The following is a 26,477-nucleotide window of genomic DNA, read 5'->3' on the forward strand; positions in this document are numbered from 1 at the left end:
AGCGGAGCTGCTCTAGAGACTGAGAACCAGGTCAGCAGATGTGCTCAAGAGCCAGAGAACCAGGTCAGCCGAGCTGCTGTAGAGCCAGAGAAACCAGGTCAACAGAGCTGCTTTAGAGGGAGAGAACCAGGTCAGTAGAGCTGCTTTAGAGCCATAGAACCAGGTCAGCAGAGCTGCTTTAGAGCCGGAGAACCAGGTCAGCCGAGCTGCTGTAGAGCCAGAGAAACCAGGTCAGCAGAGCTGCTTTAGAGGGAGAAAACCAGGTTAGCAGAGCTGCTCTAGAGCCTAAGAAACAGGTCAGCACAGCTGCTACAGAGCCAAAGAACCAGGTCAGCAGAGCTGCTCTAGTACCAGAGAACCAGGTCAGCAGAGCTGCTCTAGAACCTGAGAACCAGGTCAGCAGTGCTGCTCTAGAGCCAGAGAACCAGGTCAGCCGAGCTGCGGTAGAGCCAGAGAAACCAGGTCAGCAGTGCTGCTTTAGAGGGAGAGAACCAGGTCAGCAGAGCTGCTTTAGAGCCAGAGAACTAGGTCAGCAGAGCTGCTTTAGAGCCATAGAACCAGGTCAGCAGAGCTGCTCTAGAGGCAGATAACCAGGTCAGCAGAGCTGCTTTAGAGCCATAGAACAGGTCAGCAGAGCTGCTTTAGAGCCAGAGAACCAGGTCAGCAGAGCTGCTGTAGAGCCAGAGAAACCAGGTCAGCAGACCTGCTTTAGAGGGAGAGAACCAGGTCAGCAGAGCTGCTCTAGAGCCTAAGAACCAGGTCAGCAGAGCTGCTTTAGAGCCAGAGAACCAGGGCAGCAGACCTCCCCTAGAACCAGATAACCAGGTCAGCAGAACTGATTTAGAGCCATAGAACCAGGTCAGCAGAGCTGCTGTAGAGCCAGAGAAACCAGGTAAACAGAGCTGCTTTAGAGCCAGAGAACTAGGTCAGCAGAGCTGCTTTAGAGCCATAGAACCAGGTCAGCAGAGCTGCTCTAGAGGCAGATAACCAGGTCAGCAGAGCTGCTTTAGAGCCATAGAACAGGTCAGCAGAGCTGCTTTAGAGCCAGAGAACCAGGTCAGCAGAGCGGCTGTAGAGCCAGAGAAACCAGGTCAGCAGACCTGCTTTAGAGGGAGAGAACCAGGTCAGCAGAGCTGCTCTAGAGCCTAAGAACCAGGTCAGCACAGCTGCTATAGAGACAGAGAACCAGGTCAGCAGAGCTGCTTTAGAGCCTAAGAACCAGGTCAGCACAGCTGCCCTAGAGCCTGAGAACCAGGTCAGCAGAGCTGCTCTAGTGACAGAGAAACAGGTCACCAGAGATGCTTTAGAGCCAGAACACTATGTCAGAAGAGCTCTTTTACATCCAGAAAACCAGGTCAGCCGAGCTGCTCCAGAGCCTAAGAACCAGGTCAGCAGAGCTGCCCTAGAGGCAGAGAACCAGGTCAGCAGAGCTGCTTTAGAGCCAGAGAACCAGGTCAGCAGAGCTGCTTTAGAGCCAGAGAACCAGGGCAGCAGACCTCCCCTAGAACCAGATAACCAGGTCAGCAGAACTGATTTAGAGCCATAGAACCAGGTCAGCAGAGCTGCTGTAGAGCCAGAGAAACCAGGTAAACAGAGCTGCTTTAGAGGGAGAGAACCAGGTCAGCAGAGCTGCTTTAGAGCCAGAGAACCAGGTCAGCAGAGCTCCTCTAGAGCCATAGAACAGGTCAGCAGAGCTGCTTTAGAGCCAGAGAACCAGGTCAGCAGAGCTGCTGTAGAGCCAGAGAAACCAGGTCAGCAGACCTGCTTTAGAGGGAGAGAACCAGGTCAGCAGAGCTGCTCTAGAGCCTAAGAACCAGGTCAGCACAGCTGCTATAGAGACAGAGAACCAGGTCAGCAGAGCTGCTTTAGAGCCTAAGAACCAGGTCAGCACAGCTGCTCTAGAGCCTGAGAACCAGGTCAGCAGAGCTGCTCTAGTGACAGAGAAACAGGTCACCAGAGATGCTTTAGAGCCAGAACACTATGTCAGAAGAGCTCTTTTACATCCAGAAAACCAGGTCAGCCGAGCTGCTCCAGAGCCTAAGAACCAGGTCAGCAGAGCTGCCCTAGAGGCAGAGAACCAGGTCAGCAGAGCTGCTTTAGAGCCAGAGAACCAGGTCAGCAGAGCTGCTTTAGAGCCAGAGAACCAGGGCAGCAGACCTCCCCTAGAACCAGATAACCAGGTCAGCAGAACTGATTTAGAGCCATAGAACCAGGTCAGCAGAGCTGCTGTAGAGCCAGAGAAACCAGGTAAACAGAGCTGCTTTAGAGGGAGAGAACCAGGTCAGCAGAGCTGCTTTAGAGCCAGAGAACCAGGTCAGCAGAGCTCCTCTAGAGCCTGAGAACCAGGTCATCAGAGCTGCTGTAGAGCCAGAGAACCAGGTCAGCAGAGCTGCTGTAGAGCCAGAGAAAGCAGGTCAGCAGAGCTGCTTTAGAGACAGAAAACCAGTTCAGCAGAGCTGCTTTAGAGCCAGAGAACCAGGTCAGCAGAGCTGCTCTAGAGCCAAAGGAGCAGGTCAGGGGAGCTTCTCTAGAGCAAGAGAACCAGGTCAGCCAAGCTGCTGTAGAGCCTTAGAACCAGGTCAGCAGAGCTGCTCTAGAGCCAGTTACGCTTAGCTGCTGTAGTGCCAGAGAAACTAGGTCAGCAGAGCTGCTTTAGAGGGAGAGAACCACGTCAGCAGAGCTGCTTTAGAGCCTGAGAACCAGGTTAGCAGAGCTGCTCTAGAGGCTGAGAACCAGGTCAGCAGAGCTGCTCTACAGCCAGAGAACCAGGTCAGCAGAGCTGCTGTAGAGCTAGAGAAACCAGGTCAGCAGAGCCGCTTTAGAGGGAGAGAACCAGGTCAGCAGAGCTGCTCTAGAGCCTAAGAACCAGGTCAGAACAGCTGCTCTAGAACCAGAGAACCAGGTCAGCAGAGCTGCTTTAGAGCCAGAGAACCAGGTCAGCAGAGCTGCTTTAGAGCAATAGAACCAGGTCAGCAGAGCGGCTTTAGAGTCAGAGAACCAGGTCAGCAGAGCTGCTGTAGAGCCAGAGAAACCAGGTCAGCAGAGCTGCTTTAGAGGGAGAGAACCAGGTCGGCAGAGCTGCTCTAGAGCCTAAGAACCTGGTCAGCACAGCTGCTATAGAGCCAGAGAACCAGGTCAGCAGAGCTGCTTTAGAGCCTAAGAACCAGGTCAGCAGAGTTGCTCTAGAGGCAGAGAACCAGGTCAGCAGAGCTGCTTTAGAGCCAGAGAACCAGGGCAGCAGAGCTCCCCTAGAACCAGAGAACGAGGTCAGCAGAACTGATTTAGAGCCATAGAACCAGGTCAGCAGAGCTGCTGTAGAGCCAGAGAACCAGGTCAGCAGAGCTGCTCTAGAACCTGAGAACCAGGTCAGCAGAGCTGCTCTAGAGCAAGAGAACCAGGTCAGCCGAGCTGTGGTAGAGCCTGAGAAACCAGGTCAGCAGTGCTGCTTTAGAGGGAGAGAACCAGGTCAGCATAGCTGCTTTAGAGCCAGAGAACTAGGTCAGCAGAGCTGCTTTAGAGCCAGAGAACCAGGTCAGCAGAGCTGCTCTAGAGCCAGTGAACCAGGTCAGCCGAGCTGCTGTAGAGCCAGAGAAACCAGATAAACAGAGCTGCTTTAGAGGGAGAGAACCAGGTCAGCAGAGCTGCTTTAGAGACAGAGAACCAGGTCAGCAGAGCTCCTCTAGAGCCTGAGAACCAGGTCATCAGAGCTGCTGTAGAGCCAGAGAACCAGGTCAGCAGAGCTGCTGTAGAGCCAGAGAAAGCAGGTCAGCAGAGCTGCTTTAGAGCCAGAAAACCAGTTCAGCAGAGCTGCTTTAGAGCCAGAGAACCAGTTCAGCAGAGCTGCTCTAGAGCCAAAGATTCAGGTCAGTGGAGCTTCTCTAGAGCAAGAGAACCAGGTCAGCCAAGCTGCTGTAGTGCCAGAGAAACTAGGTCAGCAGAGCTGCTTTAGATGGAGAGAGCCAGGTCGGCAGAGCTGCTCTAGAGGCTAAGAACCAGGTCAGCAGAGCTGCTCTACAGCCAGAGAACCAGGTCAGCAGAGCTGCTGTAGAGCCAGAGAAACTAGGTCAACAGAGACGCTTTAGAGGGAGAGAACCAGGTCAGCAGAGCTGCTCTAGAGCCTAAGAAACAGATCAGCACAGCTGCTACAGAGCCAGAGAACCAGGGCAGCAGAGCTGCTCTAGAACCTGAGAACCAGGTCAGCAGAGCTGCTATATAGCCAGAGAACCAGGTCAGCCGAGCTGCGGTAGAGCCAGAGAAACCAGGTCAGCAGTGCTGCTTTAGAGGTAGAGAACCAGGTCAGCAGAGCTGCTTTAGAGCCAGAGAACTAGGTCAGCAGAGCTGCTCTAGAGGCAGAGAACCAGGTCAGCAGAGCTGCTTTAGAGCCAGAGAACCAGGTCAGCAGAGCTGCTGTAGAGCCATAGAAGAGGTCAGCAGCGCTGCTTTGGAGCCAGAGAACCAAGTCGGCAGAGCCATTGTAGAGCCAGAGAACCAGGTCAGTAGAGTTTCTCTAGAGCTTAAAAACCATGTCAGAAGAGCTGCATTAGAGCCAAAGAACCAGGTCAGCAGAGCTGCTCTAGAGCCTGAGAACCAGGTCAGCAGATGTGCTCAAGAGCCAGAGAACCAGGTCAGCCGAGCTGCTGTAGAGCCAGAGAAACCAGGTCAACAGAGCTGCTTTAGAGGGAGAGAACCAGGTCAGCAGAGCTGCTTTAGAGCCATAGAACCAGGTCAGCAGAGCTGCTTTAGAGCCGGAGAACTAGGTCAGCAGAGCTGCTTTAGAGCCAGAGAACCAGGTCAGCAGAGCTGGTCTAGAGCCAGTGAACCAGGTCAGCCGAGCTGCTGTAGAGCCAGAGAAACCAGGTTAACAGAGCTGCTTTAGAGGGAGAGAACCAGGTCAGCAGCGCAGCTTTAGAGCCAGAGAACCAGGTCAGCAGAGCTCCTCTACAGCCTGAGAACCAGGTCATCCGAGCTGCTGTAGAGAGAGAGAACCAGGTCAGCAGAGCTGCTGTAGAGCCAGAGAAAGCAGGTCAGTAGAGCTGCTTTAGAGCCAGAGAACCAGTTCAGCGGAGCTGCTTTAAAGAGAGAGAACCAGGTCAGCAGAGCTGCTCTAAAGCCTAAGAACCAGGTCAGCAGAGCTGCTCTAGAGCCAGAGAACCAGGTCAGCCAAGTTGCTGTAGTGCCAGAGAAACCAGGTCAGCAGAGCTGCTTTAGAGGGAGAAAATCGGGTCATCAGAGCTGCTTTAGAGGTAGAGAACCAGGTTAGCAGAGCTGCTCTAGAGGCTAAGAACCAGGTCAGCAGCGCTGCTCTACAGCCAGAGAACCAGGTCAGCAGAGCTGCTGTAGAGCCAGAGAAACTAGGTCAGCAGAGACGCTTTAGAGGGAGAGAACCAGGTCAACAGAGCTGCTCTAGAGCCTAAGAACCATGTCAGCACAGCTGCTCTAGAACCAGGTCAGCAGAGCTGCTTTAGAGCCATAGAACCAGGTCAGCAGAGCTGCTTTAGAGCCAGAGAACCAGGTCAGCAGAGCTGCTTTAGAGCCAGAGAACCAGGTCAGCACAGCTGCTGTAGAGCCAGAGAACCAGGTCAGCAGAGCAGCTTTAGAGCCAGAAAACTATGTCAGAAGAGCTGTTTTAGAGCCAGAGTACCGGGTCAGCCGAGCTGCTCTAGAGCCTGAGAACCAGGTCAGCAGAGCTGCTCTAGAGACAGAGAACCAGGTCAGCAGAGCTGCTTTAGAGCCAGAGAATCAGGGCAGCAGAGCTCCCTTAGAACCAGAGAACCAGGTCAGCAGAGCTGCTGAAGAGCCAGAGAAACTAGGTCAGCAGACACGCTTTAGAGGGAGAGAACCAGGTCAGCAGAGCTGCTCTAGAGCCTAAGAATCAGGTCAGCACAGCTGCTCTAGAACCAGAGAACCAGGTCAGCAGAGCTGCTTTAGAGCCATAGAACCAGGTCAGCAGAGCTGCTTTAGAGTTGCAGAACCAGGTCAGCAGAGCTGCTGTAGAGCCAGAGAAACCAGGTCAGCAGAGCTGCTTTAGAGGGAGAAAACCAGGTTAGCAGAGCTGCTCTAGAGCCTAAGAAACAGGTCAGCACAGCTGTTACAGAGCCAAAGAACCAGGTCAGCGGAGCTGCTCTAGTACCAGAGAACCAGGTGAGCAGAGCTGCTTTAGAGCCAGAAAACTATGTCAGAAGAGCTGTTTTAGAGGCGGAGTACCGGGTCAGCGGAGCTGCTCTAGAGCCTGAAAACCAGGTCAGCAAAGCTGCTCTAGAGACAGAGAATCAGGTCAGCAGAGCTGCTTTAGAGCCAGAGAACCAGGGCAGCAGAGCTCCCCTAGAACCAGAGAACCAGGTCAGCAGAGCTGCTGTAGAGCCATAGAACCAGGGCAGCAGAGCTGCTCTAGAACCTGAGAACCAGGTCAGCAGAGCTGCTATATAGCCAGAGAACCAGGTCAGCCGAGCTGCGGTAGAGACAGAGAAACCAGGTCAGCAGTGCTGCTTTAAAGGTAGAGAACCAGGTCAGCAGAGCTGCTTTAGAGCCAGAGAACTAGGTCAGCAGAGCTGCTTTAGAGCCATAGAACCAGGTCAGCAGAGCTTCTCTAGAGGCAGAGAACCAGGTCAGCAGAGCTGCTTTAGAGGGAGAGAACCAGGTCAGCAGAGCTGCACAAGAGCCTAAGAAACAGGTCAGCACAGCTGCTTTAGAGGCAGAGAACCAGGTCAGCACAGCTGCTTTAGAGCCTAAGAACGAGGTCAGCAGAGCTGATCTAGAGCCAGAGAACCAGGTCAGCAGAGCTGCTTTAGAGCCAGAACACTATGTCAAAAGAGCTGTTTTAGAGCCAGAAAACCAGGTCAGCCGAGCTGCTCTAGAGCCTGAGAACCAGGTCAGCAGAGCTGCTCTAGAGGCTAAGAACCAGGTCAGCAGCGCTGCTCTACAGCCAGAGAACCAGGTCAGCAGAGCTGCTTTAGAGGGAGAAAACCGGGTCATCAGAGCTGCTTTAGAGGTAGAGAACCAGGTTAGCAGAGCTGCTCTAGAGGCTAAGAACCAGGTCAGCAGCGCTGCTCTACAGCCAGAGAACCAGGTCAGCAGAGCTGCTGTAGAGCCAGAGAAACTATGTCAGCAGAGACGCTTTAGAGGGAGAGAACCAGGTCAACAGAGCTGCTCTAGAGCCTAAGAACCATGTCAGCACAGCTGCTCTAGAACCAGGTCAGCAGAGCTGCTTTAGAGCCATAGAACCAGGTCAGCAGAGCTGCTTTAGAGCCATAGAACCAGGTCAGCAGAGCTGCTTTAGAGCCAGAGAACCAGGTCAGCAGAGCTGCTGTAGAGCCAGAGAACCAGGTCAGCAGAGCAGCTTTAGAGCCAGAAAACTATGTCAGAAGAGCTGTTTTAGAGCCAGAGTACCGGGTCAGCCGAGCTGCTCTAGAGCCTGAGAACCAGGTCAGCAGAGCTGCTCTAGAGACAGAGAACCAGGTCAGCAGAGCTGCTTTAGAGCCAGAGAATCAGGGCAGCGGAGCTCCCCTAGAACCAGAGAACCAGGTCAGCAGAGCTGCTGAAGAGCCAGAGAAACTAGGTCAGCAGACACGCTTTAGAGGGAGAGAACCAGGTCAGCAGAGCTGCTCTAGAGCCTAAGAACCAGGTCAGCACAGCTGCTCTAGAACCAGAGAACCAGGTCAGCAGAGCTGCTTTAGAGCCATAGAACCAGGTCAGCAGAGCTGCTTTAGAGCTGCAGAACCAGGTCAGCAGAGCTGCTGTAGAGCCATAGAAACCAGGTCAGCAGAGCTGCTTTAGAGGGAGAAAACCAGGTTAGCAGAGCTGCTCTAGAGCCTAAGAAACAGGTCAGCACAGCTGTTACAGAGCCAAAGAACCAGGTCAGCAGATCTGCTCTAGTCCCAGAGAACCAGGTGAGCAGAGCTGCTTTAGAGCCAGAAAACTATGTCAGAAGAGCTGTTTTAGAGCCGGAGTACCGGGTCAGCGGAGCTGCTCTAGAGCGTGAAAACCAGGTCAGCAAAGCTGCTCTAGAGACAGAGAATCAGGTCAGCAGAGCTGCTTTAGAGCCAGAGAACCAGGGCAGCAGAGCTCCCCTAGAACCAGAGAACCAGGTCAGCAGAGCTGCTGTAGAGCCAGAGAACCAGGGCAGCAGAGCTGCTCTAGAACTTGAGAACCAGGTCAGCAGAGCTGCTATATAGCCAGAGAACCAGGTCAGCCGAGCTGCGGTAGAGACAGAGAAACCAGGTCAGCAGTGCTGCTTTAGAGGTAGAGAACCAGGTCAGCAGAGCTGCTTTAGAGCCAGAGAACTAGGTCAGCAGAGCTGCTTTAGAGCCATAGAACCAGGTCAGCAGAGCTGCTCTAGAGGCAGAGAACCAGGTCAGCAGAGCTGCTTTAGAGGGCGAGAACCAGGTCAGCAGAGCTGCTCTAGAGCCTAAGAAACAGGTCAGCACAGCTGCTTTAGAGGCAGAGAACCAGGCCAGCACAGCTGCTTTAGAGCCTAAGAACGAGGTCAGCAGAGCTGATCTAAAGCCTAAGAACCAGATCAGCAGAGCTGCTCTAGAGCCAGAGAACCAGGTCAGCAGAGCTGCTTTAGAGCCAAAACACTATGTCAAAAGAGCTGTTTTAGAGCCAGAAAACCAGGTCAGCAGAGCTCCTCTACAGCCTGAGAACCAGGTCATCCGAGCTGCTGTAGAGAGAGAGAACCAGGTCAGCAGAGCTGCTGTAGAGCCAGAGAAAGCAGGTCAGTAGAGCTGCTTTAGAGCCAGAGAACCAGTTCAGCGGAGCTGCTTTAAAGAGAGAGAACCAGGTCAGCAGAGCTGCTCTAAAGCCTAAGAACCAGGTCAGCAGAGCTGCTCTAGAGCCAGAGAACCAGGTCAGCCAAGTTGCTGTAGTGCCAGAGAAACCAGGTCAGCAGAGCTGCTTTATAGGGAGAAAATCGGGTCATCAGAGCTGCTTTAGAGGTAGAGAACCAGGTTAGCAGAGCTGCTCTAGAGGCTAAGAACCAGGTCAGCAGCGCTGCTCTACAGCCAGAGAACCAGGTCAGCAGAGCTGCTGTAGAGCCAGAGAAACTAGGTCAGCAGAGACGCTTTAGAGGGAGAGAACCAGGTCAACAGAGCTGCTCTAGAGCCTAAGAACCATGTCAGCACAGCTGCTCTAGAACCAGGTCAGCAGAGCTGCTTTAGAGCCATAGAACCAGGTCAGCAGAGCTGCTTTAGAGCCAGAGAACCAGGTCAGCAAAGCTGCTTTAGAGCCAGAGAACCAGGTCAGCACAGCTGCTGTAGAGCCAGAGAACCAGGTCAGCAGAGCAGCTTTAGAGCCAGAAAACTATGTCAGAAGAGCTGTTTTAGAGCCAGAGTACCGGGTCAGCCGAGCTGCTCTAGAGCCTGAGAACCAGGTCAGCAGAGCTGCTCTAGAGACAGAGAACCAGGTCAGCAGAGCTGCTTTAGAGCCAGAGAATCAGGGCAGCAGAGCTCCCTTAGAACCAGAGAACCAGGTCAGCAGAGCTGCTGAAGAGCCAGAGAAACTAGGTCAGCAGACACGCTTTAGAGGGAGAGAACCAGGTCAGCAGAGCTGCTCTAGAGCCTAAGAATCAGGTCAGCACAGCTGCTCTAGAACCAGAGAACCAGGTCAGCAGAGCTGCTTTAGAGCCATAGAACCAGGTCAGCAGAGCTGCTTTAGAGTTGCAGAACCAGGTCAGCAGAGCTGCTGTAGAGCCAGAGAAACCAGGTCAGCAGAGCTGCTTTAGAGGGAGAAAACCAGGTTAGCAGAGCTGCTCTAGAGCCAGTGAACCAGGTCAGCCGAGCTGCTGTAGAGCCAGAGAAACCAGGTAAACAGAGCTGCTTTAGAGGGAGAGAACCAGGTCAGCAGAGCTGCTTTAGAGCCAGAGAACCAGGTCAGCAGAGCTGCTCTACAGCCTGAGAACCAGGTCATCAGAGCTGCTGTAGAGCCAGAGAACCAGGTCAGCAGAGCTGCTGTAGAGCCAGAGAAAGCAGGTCAGCAGATCTGCTTTAGAGACAGAAAACCAGTTCAGCAGAGCTGCTTTAGAGCCAGAGAACCAGGTCAGCAGAGCTGCTCTAGAGCCAAAGAACCAGGTCAGCGGAGCTTCTCTAGAGCAAGAGAACCAGGTCAGCCAAGCTGCTGTAGAGCCTTAGAACCAGGTCAGCAGAGCTGCTCTAGAGCCAGAGAACCAGTTACGCTTAGCTGCTGTAGTGCCAGAGAAACCAGGTCAGCAGAGCTGCTTTAGAGGGAGAGAACCACGTCAGCAGAGCTGCTTTAGAGCCTGAGAACCAGGTTAGCAGAGCTGCTCTAGAGGCTGAGAACCAGGTCAGCAGAGCTGCTCTACAGCCAGAGAACCAGGTCAGCAGAGCTGCTGTAGAGCAAGAGAAACCAGGTCAGCAGACCTGCTTTAGAGGGAGAGAACCAGGTCAGCAGAGCTGCTCTAGAGCCTAAGAAACAGGTCAGCACAGCTGTTACAGAGCCAAAGAACCAGGTCAGCGGAGCTGCTCTAGTACCAGAGAACCAGGTGAGCAGAGCTGCTTTAGAGCCAGAAAACTATGTCAGAAGAGCTGTTTTAGAGGCGGAGTACCGGGTCAGCGGAGCTGCTCTAGAGCCTGAAAACCAGGTCAGCAAAGCTGCTCTAGAGACAGAGAATCAGGTCAGCAGAGCTGCTTTAGAGCCAGAGAACCAGGGCAGCAGAGCTCCCCTAGAACCAGAGAACCAGGTCAGCAGAGCTGCTGTAGAGCCATAGAACCAGGGCAGCAGAGCTGCTCTAGAACCTGAGAACCAGGTCAGCAGAGCTGCTATATAGCCAGAGAACCAGGTCAGCCGAGCTGCGGTAGAGACAGAGAAACCAGGTCAGCAGTGCTGCTTTAAAGGTAGAGAACCAGGTCAGCAGAGCTGCTTTAGAGCCAGAGAACTAGGTCAGCAGAGCTGCTTTAGAGCCATAGAACCAGGTCAGCAGAGCTGCTCTAGAGGCAGAGAACCAGGTCAGCAGAGCTGCTTTAGAGGGAGAGAACCAGGTCAGCAGAGCTGCACAAGAGCCTAAGAAACAGGTCAGCACAGCTGCTTTAGAGGCAGAGAACCAGGTCAGCACAGCTGCTTTAGAGCCTAAGAACGAGGTCAGCAGAGCTGATCTAGAGCCAGAGAACTAGGTCAGCAGAGCTGCTTTAGAGCCAGAACACTATGTCAAAAGAGCTGTTTTAGAGCCAGAAAACCAGGTCAGCTGAGCTGCTCTAGAGCCTGAGAACCAGGTCAGCAGAGCTGCTCTAGAGGCTAAGAACCAGGTCAGCAGCGCTGCTCTACAGCCAGAGAACCAGGTCAGCAGAGCTGCTTTAGAGGGAGAAAACCGGGTCATCAGAGCTGCTTTAGAGGTAGAGAACCAGGTTAGCAGAGCTGCTCTAGAGGCTAAGAACCAGGTCAGCAGCGCTGCTCTACAGCCAGAGAACCAGGTCAGCAGAGCTGCTGTAGAGCCAGAGAAACTATGTCAGCAGAGACGCTTTAGAGGGAGAGAACCAGGTCAACAGAGCTGCTCTAGAGCCTAAGAACCATGTCAGCACAGCTGCTCTAGAACCAGGTCAGCAGAGCTGCTTTAGAGCCATAGAACCAGGTCAGCAGAGCTGCTTTAGAGCCATAGAACCAGGTCAGCAGAGCTGCTTTAGAGCCAGAGAACCAGGTCAGCAGAGCTGCTGTAGAGCCAGAGAACCAGGTCAGCAGAGCAGCTTTAGAGCCAGAAAACTATGTCAGAAGAGCTGTTTTAGAGCCAGAGTACCGGGTCAGCCGAGCTGCTCTAGAGCCTGAGAACCAGGTCAGCAGAGCTGCTCTAGAGACAGAGAACCAGGTCAGCAGAGCTGCTTTAGAGCCAGAGAATCAGGGCAGCGGAGCTCCCCTAGAACCAGAGAACCAGGTCAGCAGAGCTGCTGAAGAGCCAGAGAAACTAGGTCAGCAGACACGCTTTAGAGGGAGAGAACCAGGTCAGCAGAGCTGCTCTAGAGCCTAAGAACCAGGTCAGCACAGCTGCTCTAGAACCAGAGAACCAGGTCAGCAGAGCTGCTTTAGAGCCATTGAACCAGGTCAGCAGAGCTGCTTTAGAGCTGCAGAACCAGGTCAGCAGAGCTGCTGTAGAGCCAGAGAAACCAGGTCAGCAGAGCTGCTTTAGAGGGAGAAAACCAGGTTAGCAGAGCTGCTCTAGAGCCTAAGAAACAGGTCAGCACAGCTGTTACAGAGCCAAAGAACCAGGTCAGCAGAGCTGCTCTAGTACCAGAGAACCAGGTGAGCAGAGCTGCTTTAGAGCCAGAAAACTATGTCAGAAGAGCTGTTTTAGAGCCGGAGTACCGGGTCAGCGGAGCTGCTCTAGAGCGTGAAAACCAGGTCAGCAAAGCTGCTCTAGAGACAGAGAATCAGGTCAGCAGAGCTGCTTTAGAGCCAGAGAACCAGGGCAGCAGAGCTCCCCTAGAACCAGAGAACCAGGTCAGCAGAGCTGCTGTAGAGCCAGAGAACCAGGGCAGCAGAGCTGCTCTAGAACTTGAGAACCAGGTCAGCAGAGCTGCTATATAGCCAGAGAACCAGGTCAGCCGAGCTGCGGTAGAGACAGAGAAACCAGGTCAGCAGTGCTGCTTTAGAGGTAGAGAACCAGGTCAGCAGAGCTGCTTTAGAGCCAGAGAACTAGGTCAGCAGAGCTGCTTTAGAGCCATAGAACCAGGTCAGCAGAGCTGCTCTAGAGGCAGAGAACCAGGTCAGCAGAGCTGCTTTAGAGGGCGAGAACCAGGTCAGCAGAGCTGCTCTAGAGCCTAAGAAACAGGTCAGCACAGCTGCTTTAGAGGCAGAGAACCAGGCCAGCACAGCTGCTTTAGAGCCTAAGAACGAGGTCAGCAGAGCTGATCTAAAGCCTAAGAACCAGATCAGCAGAGCTGCTCTAGAGCCAGAGAACCAGGTCAGCAGAGCTGCTTTAGAGCCAAAACACTATGTCAAAAGAGCTGTTTTAGAGCCAGAAAACCAGGTCAGCCGAGCTGCTCTAGAGCCTGAGAACCAGGTCAGCAGAGCTGCTCTAGAGGCAGAGTACCAGGTCAGCAGAGCTGCTTTAGAGCCAGAGAACCAGGGCAGCAGAGCTCCCCTAGAACCAGAGAACCAGGTCAGCAGAGATGATTTAGAGCCATAGAACCAGGTCAGCAGAGCTGCTTCAGAGCCAGAGAACCAGGTCAGCAGAGCTGCTGTAGAGCCAGAGAACCAGGTCAGCAGAGCTGCTCTAGAACCTGAGAACCATGTCAGCACAGCTGCTCTAGAGCCAGAGAACCAGCTCAGCCGAGCTGTGGTAGAGCAAGAGAAACCAGGTCAGCAGTGCTGCTTTAGAGGGAGAGAACCAGGTCAGCAGAGCTGCTTTAGAGCCAGAGAACTAGGTCAGCAGAGCTGCTTTAGAGCCAGAGAACCAGGTCAGCAGAGGTGCTCTAGAGCCAGTGAACCAGGTCAGCCGAGCTGCTGTAGAGCCAGAGAAACCAGGTAAACAGAGCTGCTTTAGAGGGAGAGAACCAGGTCAGCAGAGCTGCTTTAGAGCCAGAGAACCAGGTCAGCAGAGCTCCTCTAGAGCTTGAGAACCAGGTCATCAGAGCTGCTGTAGAGCCAGAGAACCAGGTCAGCAGAGCTGCTGTAGAGCCAGAGAAAGCAGGTCAGCAGAGCTGCTTTAGAACCAGACAACCAGTTCAGCAGAGCTGCTTTAGAGCCAGAGAACCAGGTCAGCAGAGCTGCTCTAGAGCCAAGGAACCAGGTGAGCGGAGCTTCTCTAGAGCCAGAGAATCAGGTCAGCCAAGCTGCTGTAGTGCCAGAGAAACTAGGTCAGCAGAGCTGCTTTAGAGCCAGGGAACCAGGTTAGCAGAGCTGCTCTACAGGCTAAGAACCAGGTCAGCAGAGCTGCTCTACAGCCAGAGAACCAGGTCAGCAGAGCTCCTGTAGAGCCAGAGAAACTAGGTCAGCAGAGACGCTTTAGAGGGAGAGGACCAGGTCAGCAGAGCTGCTCTAGAGCCTAAGAAACAAGTCAGCACAGCTGCTACAGAGCCAAAGAACCAGGTCAGCAGAGCTGCTTTAGAGCCAGAGAACCAGATCAGCAGAGCTGCTGTAGAGCCAGAGAAAGCAGGTCAGCAGAGCTCCTTTAGAGCCAGTGAACCAGGTCAGCAGAGTTGCTTTAGAGCCATAGAACCAGGTCAGCAGAGCTGCTTTAGAGCCAGAGAACCAGGTCAGCACAGCTGCTATAGAGCCAGAGAACCAGGTCAGCAGAGCTGCTTTAGAGCCTAAGAACCAGGTCAGCACAGCTGCTCTAGAGCTTGAGAACCAGGTCAGCAGAGCTGCTCTAGTGACAGAGAAACAGGTCACCAGAGCTGCTTTAGAGCCAGAACACTATGTCAGAAGAGCTCTTTTAGATCCAGAAAACCAGGTCAGCCGAGCAGCTCCAGAGCCTGAAAACCAGGTCAGCAGAGCTGCCCTAGAGGCAGAGAACTAGGTCAGCAGAGTTGCTTTAGAGCCAGAGAACCAGGGCAGCAGAGCTCCCCTAGAACCAGAGAACCAGGTCAGCAGAACTGATTTAGAGCCATAGAACCAGGTCAGCAGAGCTGTTGTAGAGTCAGAGAACCAGGTCAGCAGAGCTGCTATAGAACCTGAGAACCAGGTCAGCAGAGCTGCTCTAGAGCAAGAGAACCAGGTCAGCCGAGCTGTGGTAGAGCCAGAGAAACCAGGTCAGCAGTGCTGCTTTAGAGGGAGAGAACCAGGTCAGCAGAGCTGCTTTAGAGCCAGAGAACTAGGTCAACAGAGCTGCTTTAGAGCCAGAGAACCAGGTCAGCAGAGCTGCTCTAGAGCCAGTGAACCAGGTCAGCCGAGCTGCTGTAGAGCCAGAGAAACCAGGTAAACAGAGCTGCTTTAGAGGGAGAGAACCAGGTCAGCAGAGCTGCTTTAGAGCCAGAGAACCAGGTCAGCAGAGCTGCTTTAGAGCCTAAGAACCAGGTCAGCACAGCTGCTCTAGAGCTTGAGAACCAGGTCAGCAGAGCTGCTCTAGTGACAGAGAAACAGGTCACCAGAGCTGCTTTAGAGCCAGAACACTATGTCAGAAGAGCTCTTTTAGATCCAGAAAACCAGGTCAGCCGAGCAGCTCCAGAGCCTGAAAACCAGGTCAGCAGAGCTGCCCTAGAGGCAGAGAACTAGGTCAGCAGAGTTGCTTTAGAGCCAGAGAACCAGGGCAGCAGAGCTCCCCTAGAACCAGAGAACCAGGTCAGCAGAACTGATTTAGAGCCATAGAACCAGGTCAGCAGAGCTGTTGTAGAGTCAGAGAACCAGGTCAGCAGAGCTGCTATAGAACCTGAGAACCAGGTCAGCAGAGCTGCTCTAGAGCAAGAGAACCAGGTCAGCCGAGCTGTGGTAGAGCCAGAGAAACCAGGTCAGCAGTGCTGCTTTAGAGGGAGAGAACCAGGTCAGCAGAGCTGCTTTAGAGCCAGAGAACTAGGTCAACAGAGCTGCTTTAGAGCCAGAGAACCAGGTCAGCAGAGCTGCTCTAGAGCCAGTGAACCAGGTCAGCCGAGCTGCTGTAGAGCCAGAGAAACCAGGTAAACAGAGCTGCTTTAGAGGGAGAGAACCAGGTCAGCAGAGCTGCTTTAGAGCCAGAGAACCAGGTCAGCAGAGCTGCTTTAGAGCCAGAGAACCAGGTCAGCAGAGGTGCTCTAGAGCCAGTGAACCAGGTCAGCCGAGCTGCTGTAGAGCCAGAGAAACCAGGTAAACAGAGCTGCTTTAGAGGGAGAGAACCAGGTCAGCAGAGCTGCTTTAGAGCCAGAGAACCAGGTCAGCAGAGCTCCTCTAGAGCTTGAGAACCAGGTCATCAGAGCTGCTGTAGAGCCAGAGAACCAGGTCAGCAGAGCTGCTGTAGAGCCAGAGAAAGCAGGTCAGCAGAGCTGCTTTAGAACCAGACAACCAGTTCAGCAGAGCTGCTTTAGAGCCAGAGAATCAGGGCAGCGGAGCTCCCCTAGAACCAGAGAACCAGGTCAGCAGAGCTGCTGAAGAGCCAGAGAAACTAGGTCAGCAGACACGCTTTAGAGGGAGAGAACCAGGTCAGCAGAGCTGCTCTAGAGCCTAAGAACCAGGTCAGCACAGCTGCTCTAGAACCAGAGAACCAGGTCAGCAGAGCTGCTTTAGAGCCATAGAACCAGGTCAGCAGAGCTGCTTTAGAGCTGCAGAACCAGGTCAGCAGAGCTGCTGTAGAGCCAGAGAAACCAGGTCAGCAGAGCTGCTTTAGAGGGAGAAAACCAGGTTAGCAGAGCTGCTCTAGAGCCTAAGAAACAGGTCAGCACAGCTGTTACAGAGCCAAAGAACCAGGTCAGCAGAGCTGCTCTAGTACCAGAGAACCAGGTGAGCAGAGCTGCTTTAGAGCCAGAAAACTATGTCAGAAGAGCTGTTTTAGAGCCGGAGTACCGGGTCAGCGGAGCTGCTCTAGAGCGTGAAAACCAGGTCAGCAAAGCTGCTCTAGAGACAGAGAATCAGGTCAGCAGAGCTGCTTTAGAGCCAGAGAACCAGGGCAGCAGAGCTCCCCTAGAACCAGAGAACCAGGTCAGCAGAGCTGCTGTAGAGCCAGAGAACCAGGGCAGCAGAGCTGCTCTAGAACTTGAGAACCAGGTCAGCAGAGCTGCTATATAGCCAGAGAACCAGGTCAGCCGAGCTGCGGTAGAGACAGAGAAACCAGGTCAGCAGTGCTGCTTTAGAGGTAGAGAACCAGGTCAGCAGAGCTGCTTTAGAGCAAGAGAACTAGGTCAGCAGAGCTGCTTTAGAGCCATAGAACCAGGTCAGCAGAGCTGCTCTAGAGGCAGAGAACCAGGTCAGCAGAGCTGCTTTAGAGGGCGAGAACCAGGTCAGCAGAGCTGCTCTAGAGCCTAAGAAACAGGTCAGCACAGCTGCTTTAGAGGCAGAGAACCAGGCCAGCACAGCTGCTTTAGAGCCTAAGAACGAGGTCAGCAGAGCTGATCTAAAGCCTAAGAACCAGATCAGCAGAGCTGCTCTAGAGCCAGAGAACCAGGTCAGCAGAGCTGCTTTAGAGCCAAAACACTATGTCAAAAGAGCTGTTTTAGAGCCAGAAAACCAGGTCAGCCGAGGTGCTCTAGAGCCTGAGAACCAGGTCAGCAGAGCTGCTCTAGAGGCAGAGTACCAGGTCAGCAGAGCTGCTTTAGAGCCAGAGAACCAGGGCAGCAGAGCTCCCCTAGAACCAGAGAACCAGGTCAGCAGAGATGATTTAGAGCCATAGAACCAGGTCAGCAGAGCTGCTTCAGAGCCAGAGAACCAGGTCAGCAGAGCTGCTGTAGAGCCAGAGAACCAGGTCAGCAGAGCTGCTCTAGAACCTGAGAACCATGTCAGCACAGCTGCTCTAGAGCCAGAGAACCAGCTCAGCCGAGCTGTGGTAGAGCAAGAGAAACCAGGTCAGCAGTGCTGCTTTAGAGGGAGAGAACCAGGTCAGCAGAGCTGCTTTAGAGCCAGAGAACTAGGTCAGCAGAGCTGCTTTAGAGCCAGAGAACCAGGTCAGCAGAGGTGCTCTAGAGCCAGAGAAACCAGGTAAACAGAGCTGCTTTAGAGGGAGAGAACCAGGTCAGCAGAGCTGCTTTAGAGCCAGAGAACCAGGTCAGCAGAGCTCCTCTAGAGCTTGAGAACCAGGTCATCAGAGCTGCTGTAGAGCCAGAGAACCAGGTCAGCAGAGCTGCTGTAGAGCCAGAGAAAGCAGGTCAGCAGAGCTGCTTTAGAACCAGACAACCAGTTCAGCAGAGCTGCTTTAGAGCCAGAGAACCAGGTCAGCAGAGCTGCTCTAGAGCCAAGGAACCAGGTCAGCGGAGCTTCTCTAGAGCCAGAGAACCAGGTCAGCCAAGCTGCTGTAGTGCCAGAGAAACTAGGTCAGCAGAGCTGCTTTAGAGCCAGGGAACCAGGTTAGCAGAGCTGCTCTACAGGCTAAGAACCAGGTCAGCAGAGCTGCTCTACAGCCAGAGAACCAGGTCAGCAGAGCTCCTGTAGAGCCAGAGAAACTAGGTCAGCAGAGACGCTTTAGAGGGAGAGGACCAGGTCAGCAGAGCTGCTCTAGAGCCTAAGAAACAAGTCAGCACAGCTGCTACAGAGCCAAAGAACCAGGTCAGCAGAGCTGCTTTAGAGCCAGAGAACCAGATCAGCAGAGCTGCTGTAGAGCCAGAGAAAGCAGGTCAGCAGAGCTCCTTTAGAGCCAGTGAACCAGGTCAGCAGAGTTGCTTTAGAGCCATAGAACCAGGTCAGCAGAGCTGCTTTAGAGCCAGAGAACCAGGTCAGCACAGCTGCTATAGAGCCAGAGAACCAGGTCAGCAGAGCTGCTTTAGAGCCTAAGAACCAGGTCAGCACAGCTGCTCTAGAGCTTGAGAACCAGGTCAGCAGAGCTGCTCTAGTGACAGAGAAACAGGTCACCAGAGCTGCTTTAGAGCCAGAACACTATGTCAGAAGAGCTCTTTTAGATCCAGAAAACCAGGTCAGCCGAGCAGCTCCAGAGCCTGAAAACCAGGTCAGCAGAGCTGCCCTAGAGGCAGAGAACTAGGTCAGCAGAGTTGCTTTAGAGCCAGAGAACCAGGGCAGCAGAGCTCCCCTAGAACCAGAGAACCAGGTCAGCAGAACTGATTTAGAGCCATAGAACCAGGTCAGCAGAGCTGTTGTAGAGTCAGAGAACCAGGTCAGCAGAGCTGCTATAGAACCTGAGAACCAGGTCAGCAGAGCTGCTCTAGAGCAAGAGAACCAGGTCAGCCGAGCTGTGGTAGAGCCAGAGAAACCAGGTCAGCAGTGCTGCTTTAGAGGGAGAGAACCAGGTCAGCAGAGCTGCTTTAGAGCCAGAGAACTAGGTCAACAGAGCTGCTTTAGAGCCAGAGAACCAGGTCAGCAGAGCTGCTCTAGAGCCAGTGAACCAGGTCAGCCGAGCTGCTGTAGAGCCAGAGAAACCAGGTAAACAGAGCTGCTTTAGAGGGAGAGAACCAGGTCAGCAGAGCTGCTTTAGAGCCAGAGAACCAGGTCAGCAGAGCTGCTTTAAAACCAGAGAACCAGGTCAGCAGAGGTGCTCTAGAGCCAGTGAACCAGGTCAGCCGAGCTGCTGTAGAGCCAGAGAAACCAGGTAAACAGAGCTGCTTTAGAGGGAGAGAACCAGGTCAGCAGAGCTGCTTTAGAGCCAGAGAACCAGGTCAGCAGAGCTCCTCTAGAGCTTGAGAACCAGGTCATCAGAGCTGCTGTAGAGCCAGAGAACCAGGTCAGCAGAGCTGCTGTAGAGCCAGAGAAAGCAGGTCAGCAGAGCTGCTTTAGAACCAGACAACCAGTTCAGCAGAGCTGCTTTAGAGCCAGAGAACCAGGTCAGCAGAGCTGCTCTAGAGCCAAGGAACCAGGTCAGCGGAGCTTCTCTAGAGCCAGAGAACCAGGTCAGCCAAGCTGCTGTAGTGCCAGAGAAACTAGGTCAGCAGAGCTGCTTTAGAGCCAGGAACCAGGTTAGCAGAGCTGTTCTACAGGCTAAGAACCAGGTCAGCAGAGCTGCTCTACAGCCAGAGAACCAGGTAAGCAGAGCTCCTGTAGAGCCAGAGAAACTAGGTCAGCAGAGACGCTTTAGAGAGAGAGGACCAGGTCAGCAGAGCTGCTCTAGAGCCTAAGAAACAGGTCAGCACAGCTGCTACAGAGCCAAAGAACCAGGTCAGCAGAGCTGCTTTAGAGCCAGAGAACCAGATCAGCAGAGCTGCTGTAGAGCCAGAGAAAGCAGGTCAGCAGAGCTCCTTTAGAGCCAGTGAACCAGGTCAGCAGAGCTGCTTTAGAGCCATAGAACCAGGTCAGCAGAGCTGCTTTAGAGCCAGAGAACCAGGTCAGCACAGCTGCTATAGAGCCAGAGAACCAGGTCAGCAGAGCTGCTTTAGAGCCTAAGAACCAGGTCAGCACAGCTGCTCTAGAGCTTGAGAACCAGGTCAGCAGAGCTGCTCTAGTGACAGAGAAACAGGTCACCAGAGCTGCTTTAGAGCCAGAACACTATGTCAGAAGAGCTCTTTTAGATCCAGAAAACCAGGTCAGCCGAGCAGCTCCAGAGCCTGAAAACCAGGTCAGCAGAGCTGCCCTAGAGGCAGAGAACTAGGTCAGCAGAGTTGCTTTAGAGCCAGAGAACCAGGGCAGCAGAGCTCCCCTAGAACCAGAGAACCAGGTCAGCAGAACTGATTTAGAGCCATAAAACCAGGTCAGCAGAGCTGTTGTAGAGTCAGAGAACCAGGTCAGCAGAGCTGCTATAGAACCTGAGAACCAGGTCAGCAGAGCTGCTCTAGAGCAAGAGAACCAGGTCAGCCGAGCTGTGGTAGAGCCAGAGAAACCAGGTCAGCAGTGCTGCTTTAGAGGGAGAGAACCAGGTCAGCAGAGCTGCTTTAGAGCCAGAGAACTAGGTCAACAGAGCTGCTTTAGAGCCAGAGAACCAGGTCAGCAGAGCTACTCTAGAGCCAGTGAACCAGGTCAGCCGAGCTGCTGTAGAGCCAGAGAAACCAGGTAAACAGAGCTGCTTTAGAGGGAGAGAACCAGGTCAGCAGAGCTGCTTTAGAGCCAGAGAACCAGGTCAGCAGAGCTGCTCTAGAGCCTGAGAACCAGGTCATCAGAGCTGCTGTAGAGCCAGAGAACCATGTCAGCAGAGCTGCTGTAGAGCCAGAGAAAGCAGGTCAGCAGAGCTGCTTTAGAGACAGAAAACCAGTTCAGCAGAGCTGCTTTAGAGCCAGAGAACCAGGTCAGCAGAGCTGCTCTAGAGCCAAAGAACCAGGTCAGCGGAGCTTCTCTAGAGCAAGAGAACCAGGTCAGCGAAGCTGCTGTAGAGCCTTAGAACCAGGTCAGCAGAGCTGCTCTAGAGCCAGAGAACCAGTTACGCTTAGCTGCTGTAGTGCCAGAGAAACCAGGTCAGCAAAGCTGCTTTAGAGGGAGAGAACCACGTCAGCAGAGCTGCTTTAGAGCCAGAGAACCAGGTTAGCAGAGCTGCTCTAGAGGCTGAGAACCAGGTCAGCAGATGTGCTCAAGAGCCAGAGAACCAGGTCAGCCGAGCTGCTGTAAAGCCAGAGAAACCAGGTCAGCAAAGCTGCTTTAGAGGGAGAGAACCACGTCAGCAGAGCTGCTTTAGAGGGAGAGAACCAGGTCAGCAAAGCTGCTCTAGAGCCTAAGAAACAGGTCAGCGCAGCTGCTTTAGAGGCAGAGAACCAGGTCAGCACAGCTGCTTTAGAGCCTAAGAACGAGGTCAGCAGAGCTGATCTAGAGCCTAAGAACCAGATCAGCAGAGCTGCTCTAGAGCCAGAGAACCAGGTCAGCAGAGCTGCTTTAGATCAGAACACTATGTCAAAAGAGCTGTTTTAGAGCCAGAAAACCAGGTCAGCCGAGCTGCTCTAGAGCCTGAGAACCAGGTCAGCAGAGCTGCTCTAGAGGCAGAGAACCAGGTCAGCAGAGCTGCTTTAGAGCCAGAGAAACAGGGCAGCAGAGCTCCCCTAGAACCAGAGAACCAGGTCAGCAGAGATGATTTAGAGCCATAGAACCAGGTCAGCAGAGCTGCTTCAGAGCCAGAGAACCAGGGCAGCAGAGCTGCTGTAGAGCCAGAGAACCAGGTCAGCAGAGCTGCTCTAGAACCTGAGAACCATGTCAGCAGAGCTGCTCTAGAGCCAGAGAACCAGCTCAGCCGAGCTGTGGTAGAGCAAGAGAAACCAGGTCAGCAGTGCTGCTTTAGAGGGAGAGAACCAGGTCAGCAGAGCTGCTTTAGAGCCAGAGAACTAGGTCAGCAGAGCTGCTTTAGAGCCAGAGAACCAGGTCAGCAGAGCTGCTCTAGAGCCAGTGAACCAGGTCAGCCGAGCTGCTGTAGAGCCAGAGAAACCAGGTAAACAGAGCTGCTTTAGAGGGAGAGAACCAGGTCAGCAGAGCTGCTTTAGAGCCAGAGAACCAGGTCAGCAGAGCTCCTCTAGAGCTTGAGAACCAGGTCATCAGAGCTGCTGTAGAGCCAGAGAACCAGGTCAGCAGAGCTGCTGTAGAGCCAGAGAAAGCAGGTCAGCAGAGCTGCTTTAGAACCAGAGAGCCAGTTCAGCAGAGATGCTTTAGAGCCAGAGAACCAGGTCAGCAGAGCTGCTCTAGAGCCAAGGAACCAGGTCAGAGAAGCTTCTCTAGAGCCAGAGAACCAGGTCAGCCAAGCTGCTGTAGTGCCAGAGAAACTAGTTCAGCAGAGCTGCTTTAGAGGGAGAGAAACTGGTCAGTAGAGCTGCTTTAGAGCCAGGGAACCAGGTTAGCAGAGCTGCTCTACAGGCTAAGAACCAGGTCAGCAGAGCTGCTCTACAGCCAGAGAACCAGGTCAGCAGAGCTCCTGTAGAGCCAGAGAAACTAGGTCAGCAGAGACGCTTTAGAGGGAGAGGACCAGGTCAGCAGAGCTGCTCTAGAGCCTAAGAAACAGGTCAGCACAGCTGCTACAGAGCCAAAGAACCAGGTCAGCAGAGCTGCTTTAGAGCCAGAGAACCAGATCAGCAGAGCTGCTGTAGAGCCAGAGAAAGCAGGTCAGCAGAGCTCCTTTAGAGCCAGTGAACCAGGTCAGCAGAGCTGCTTTAGAGCCATAGAACCAGGCCAGCAGAGCTGCTTTAGAGCCAGAGAACCAGGTCAGCACAGCTGCTATAGAGCCAGAGAACCAGGTCAGCAGAGCTGCTTTAGAGCCTAAGAACCAGGTCAGCACAGCTGCTCTAGAGCTTGAGAACCAGGTCAGCAGAGCTGCTCTAGTGACAGAGAAACAGGTCACCAGAGCTGCTTTAGAGCCAGAACACTATGTCAAAAGAGCTCTTTTACATCCAGAAAACCAGGTCAGCCGAGCTGCTCCAGAGCCTGAGAACCAGGTCAGCAGAGCTGCCCTAGAGGCAGAGAACCAGGTCAGCAGAGTTGCTTTAGAGCCAGAGAACCAGGGCAGCAGAGCTCCCCTAGAACCAGAGAACCAGGTCAGCAGAACTGATTTAGAGCCATAGAACCAGGTCATCAGAGCTGTTGTAGAGCCAGAGAACCAGGTCAGCAGAGCTGCTCTAGAACCTGAGAACCAGGTCAGCAGAGCTGCTCTAGAGCAATAGAACCAGGTCAGCCGAGCTGTGGTAGAGCCAGAGAAACCAGGTCAGCAGTGCTGCTTTAGAGGGAGAGAACCAGGTCAGCAGAGCTGCTTTAGAGCCAGAGAACTAGGTCAACAGAGCTGCTTTAGAGCCAGAGAACCAGGTCAGCAGAGCTGCTCTAGAGCCAGTGAACCAGGTCAGCCGAGCTGCTGTAGAGCCAGAGAAACCAGGTAAACAGAGCTGCTTTAGAGGGAGAGAACCAGGTCAGCAGAGCTGCTTTAGAGCCAGAGAACCAGGTCAGCAGAGCTGCTCTACAGCCTGAGAACCAGGTCATCAGAGCTGCTGTAGAGCCAGAGAACCAGGTCAGCAGAGCTGCTGTAGAGCCAGAGAAAGCAGGTCAGCAGATCTGCTTTAGAGACAGAAAACCAGTTCAGCAGAGCTGCTTTAGAGCCAGAGAACCAGGTCAGCAGAGCTGCTCTAGAGCCAAAGAACCAGGTCAGCGGAGCTTCTCTAGAGCAAGAGAACCAGGTCAGCCAAGCTGCTGTAGAGCCTTAGAACCAGGTCAGCAGAGCTGCTCTAGAGCCAGAGAACCAGTTACGCTTAGCTGCTGTAGTGCCAGAGAAACCAGGTCAGCAGAGCTGCTTTAGAGGGAGAGAACCACGTCAGCAGAGCTGCTTTAGAGCCAGAGAACCAGGTTAGCAGAGCTGCTCTAGAGGCTGAGAACCAGGTCAGCAGAGCTGCTCTACTGCCAGAGAACCAGGTCAGCAGAGCTGCTGTAGAGTCAGAGAAACCAGGTCAGCAGAGCCGCTTTAGATGGAGAGAACCAGGTCAACAGAGCTGCTTTAGAGGGAGAGAACCAGGTCAGCAGAGCTGCTTTAGAGCCTTAGAACCAGGTCAGCAGAGCTGCTCTAGAGCCAGTTACGCTTAGCTGCTGTAGTGCCAGAGAAACCAGGTCAGCAGAGCTGCTTTAGAGGGAGAGACCCACGTCAGCAGAGCTGCTTTAGAGCCTGAGAACCAGGTTAGCAGAGCTGCTTTAGAGGCTGAGAACCAGGTCAGCAGAGCTGCTCTACAGCCAGAGAACCAGGTCAGCAGAGCTGCTGTAGAGCTAGAGAAACCAGGTCAGAAGAGCCGCTTTAGAGGGAGAGAACCAGGTCAGCAGAGCTGCTTTAGAGCCATAGAACTAGGTCAGCAGAGCGGCTTTAGAGTCAGAGAACCAGGTCAGCAGAGCTGCTGTAGAGCCACAGAAACCAGGTCAGCAGAGCTGCTTTAGAGGGAGAGAACCAGGTCGGCAGAGCTGCTCTAGAGCCTAAGAACCTGGTCAGCACAGCTGCTATAGAGCCAGAGAACCAGGTCAGCAGAGCTGCTTTAGAGCCTAAGAACCAGGTCAGCAGAGTTGCTCTAGAGGCAGAGAACCAGGTCAGCAGAGCTGCTGTAGAGCCAGAGAACCAGGTCAGCAGAGCTGCTCTAGAACCTGAGAACCAGGTCAGCAGAGCTGCTCTAGAGCAAGAGAACCAGGTCAGCCGAGCTGTGGTAGAGCCAGAGAAACCAGGTCAGCAGTGCTGCTTTAGAGGGAGAGAACCAGGTCAGCAGAGCTGCTTTAGAGCCAGAGAACTAGGTCAGCAGAGCTGCTTTAGAGCCAGAGAACCAGGTCAGCAGAGCTGCTCTAGAGCCAGTGAACCAGGTCAGCCGAGCTGCTGTAGAGCCAGAGAAACCAGATAAACAGAGCTGCTTTAGAGGGAGAGAACCAGGTCAGCAGAGCTGCTTTAGAGCCAGAGAACCGGGTCAGCAGAGCTCCTCTAGAGCCTGAGAACCAGGTCATCAGAGCTGCTGTAGAGCCAGAGAACCAGGTCAGCAGAGCTGCTGTAGAGCCAGAGAAATCAGGTCAGCAGAGCTGCTTTAGAGCCAGAAAACCAGTTCAGCAGAGCTGCTTTAGAGCCAGAGAACCAGGTCAGCAGAGCTGCTCTAGAGCCAAAGAACCAGGTCAGTGGAGCTTCTCTAGAGCAAGAGAACCAGGTCAGCCAAGCTGCTGTAGTGCCAGAGAAACTAGGTCAGCAGAGCTGCTTTAGAGGGAGAGAGCCAGGTCAGCAGAGCTGCTTTAGAGGTTAAGAACCAGGTCAGCAGAGCTGCTCTACAGCCAGAGAACCAGGTCAGCAGAGCTGCTGTAGAGCCAGAGAAACTAGGTCAACAGAGACGCTTTAGAGGGAGAGAACCAGGTCAGCAGAGCTGCTCTAGAGCCTAAGAAACAGATCAGCACAGCTGCTACAGAGCCAGAGAACCAGGGCAGCAGAGCTGCTCTAGAACCTGAGAACCAGGTCAGCAGAGCTGCTATATAGCCAGAGAACCAGGTCAGCCGAGCTGCGGTAGAGCCAGAGAAACCAGGTCAGCAGTGCTGCTTTAGAGGTAGAGAACCAGGTCAGCAGAGCTGCTTTAGAGCCAGAGAACTAGGTCAGCAGAGCTGCTCTAGAGGCAGAGAACCAGGTCAGCAGAGCTGCTTTAGAGCCAGAGAACCAGGTCAGCAGAGCTGCTGTAGAGCTATAGAAGAGGTCAGTAGCGCTGCTTTGGAGCCAGAGAACCAAGTCGGTAGAGCCATTATAGAGCCAGAGAACCAGGTCAGTAGAGTTTCTCTAGAGCTTAAAAACCATGTCAGAAGAGCTGCATTAGAGCCAAAGAACCAGGTCAGCAGAGCTGCTCTAGAGCCTGAGAACCAGGTCAGCAGATGTGCTCAAGAGCCAGAGAACCAGGTCAGCCGAGCTGCTGTAGAGCCAGAGAAACCAGGTCAACAGAGCTGCTTTAGAGGGAGAGAACCAGGTCAGCAGAGCTGCTTTAGAGCCATAGAACCAGGTCAGCAGAGCTGCTTTAGAGCCGGAGAACTAGGTCAGCAGAGCTGCTTTAGAGCCAGAGAACCAGGTCAGCAGAGCTGGTCTAGAGCCAGTGAACCAGGTCAGCCGAGCTGCTGTAGAGCCAGAGAAACCAGGTTAACAGAGCTGCTTTAGAGGGAGAGAACCAGGTCAGCAGCGCAGCTTTAGAGCCAGAGAACCAGGTGAGCAGAGCTCCTCTACAGCCTGAGAACCAGGTCATCAGAGCTGCTGTAGAGAGAGAGAACCAGGTCAGCAGAGCTGCTGTAGAGCCAGAGAAAGCAGGTCAGTAGAGCTGCTTTAGAGCCAGAGAACCAGTTCAGCGGAGCTGCTTTAGAGAGAGAGAACCAGGTCAGCAGAGCTGCTCTAAAGCCTAAGAACCAGGTCAGCAGAGCTGCTCTAGAGCCAGAGAACCAGGTCAGCCAAGCTGCTGTAGTGCCAGAGAAACCAGGTCAGCAGAGCTGCTTTAGAGGGAGAAAACCGGGTCATCAGAGCTGCTTTAGAGGTAGAGAACCAGGTTAGCAGAGCTGCTCTAGAGGCTAAGAACCAGGTCAGCAGCGCTGCTCTACAGCCAGAGAACCAG

This window comes from Triturus cristatus, chromosome 1_1 (assembly GCF_964204655.1).
Source record: "Triturus cristatus chromosome 1_1, aTriCri1.1, whole genome shotgun sequence".
NCBI classification, from domain to species: Eukaryota; Metazoa; Chordata; class Amphibia; order Caudata; family Salamandridae; genus Triturus; species Triturus cristatus.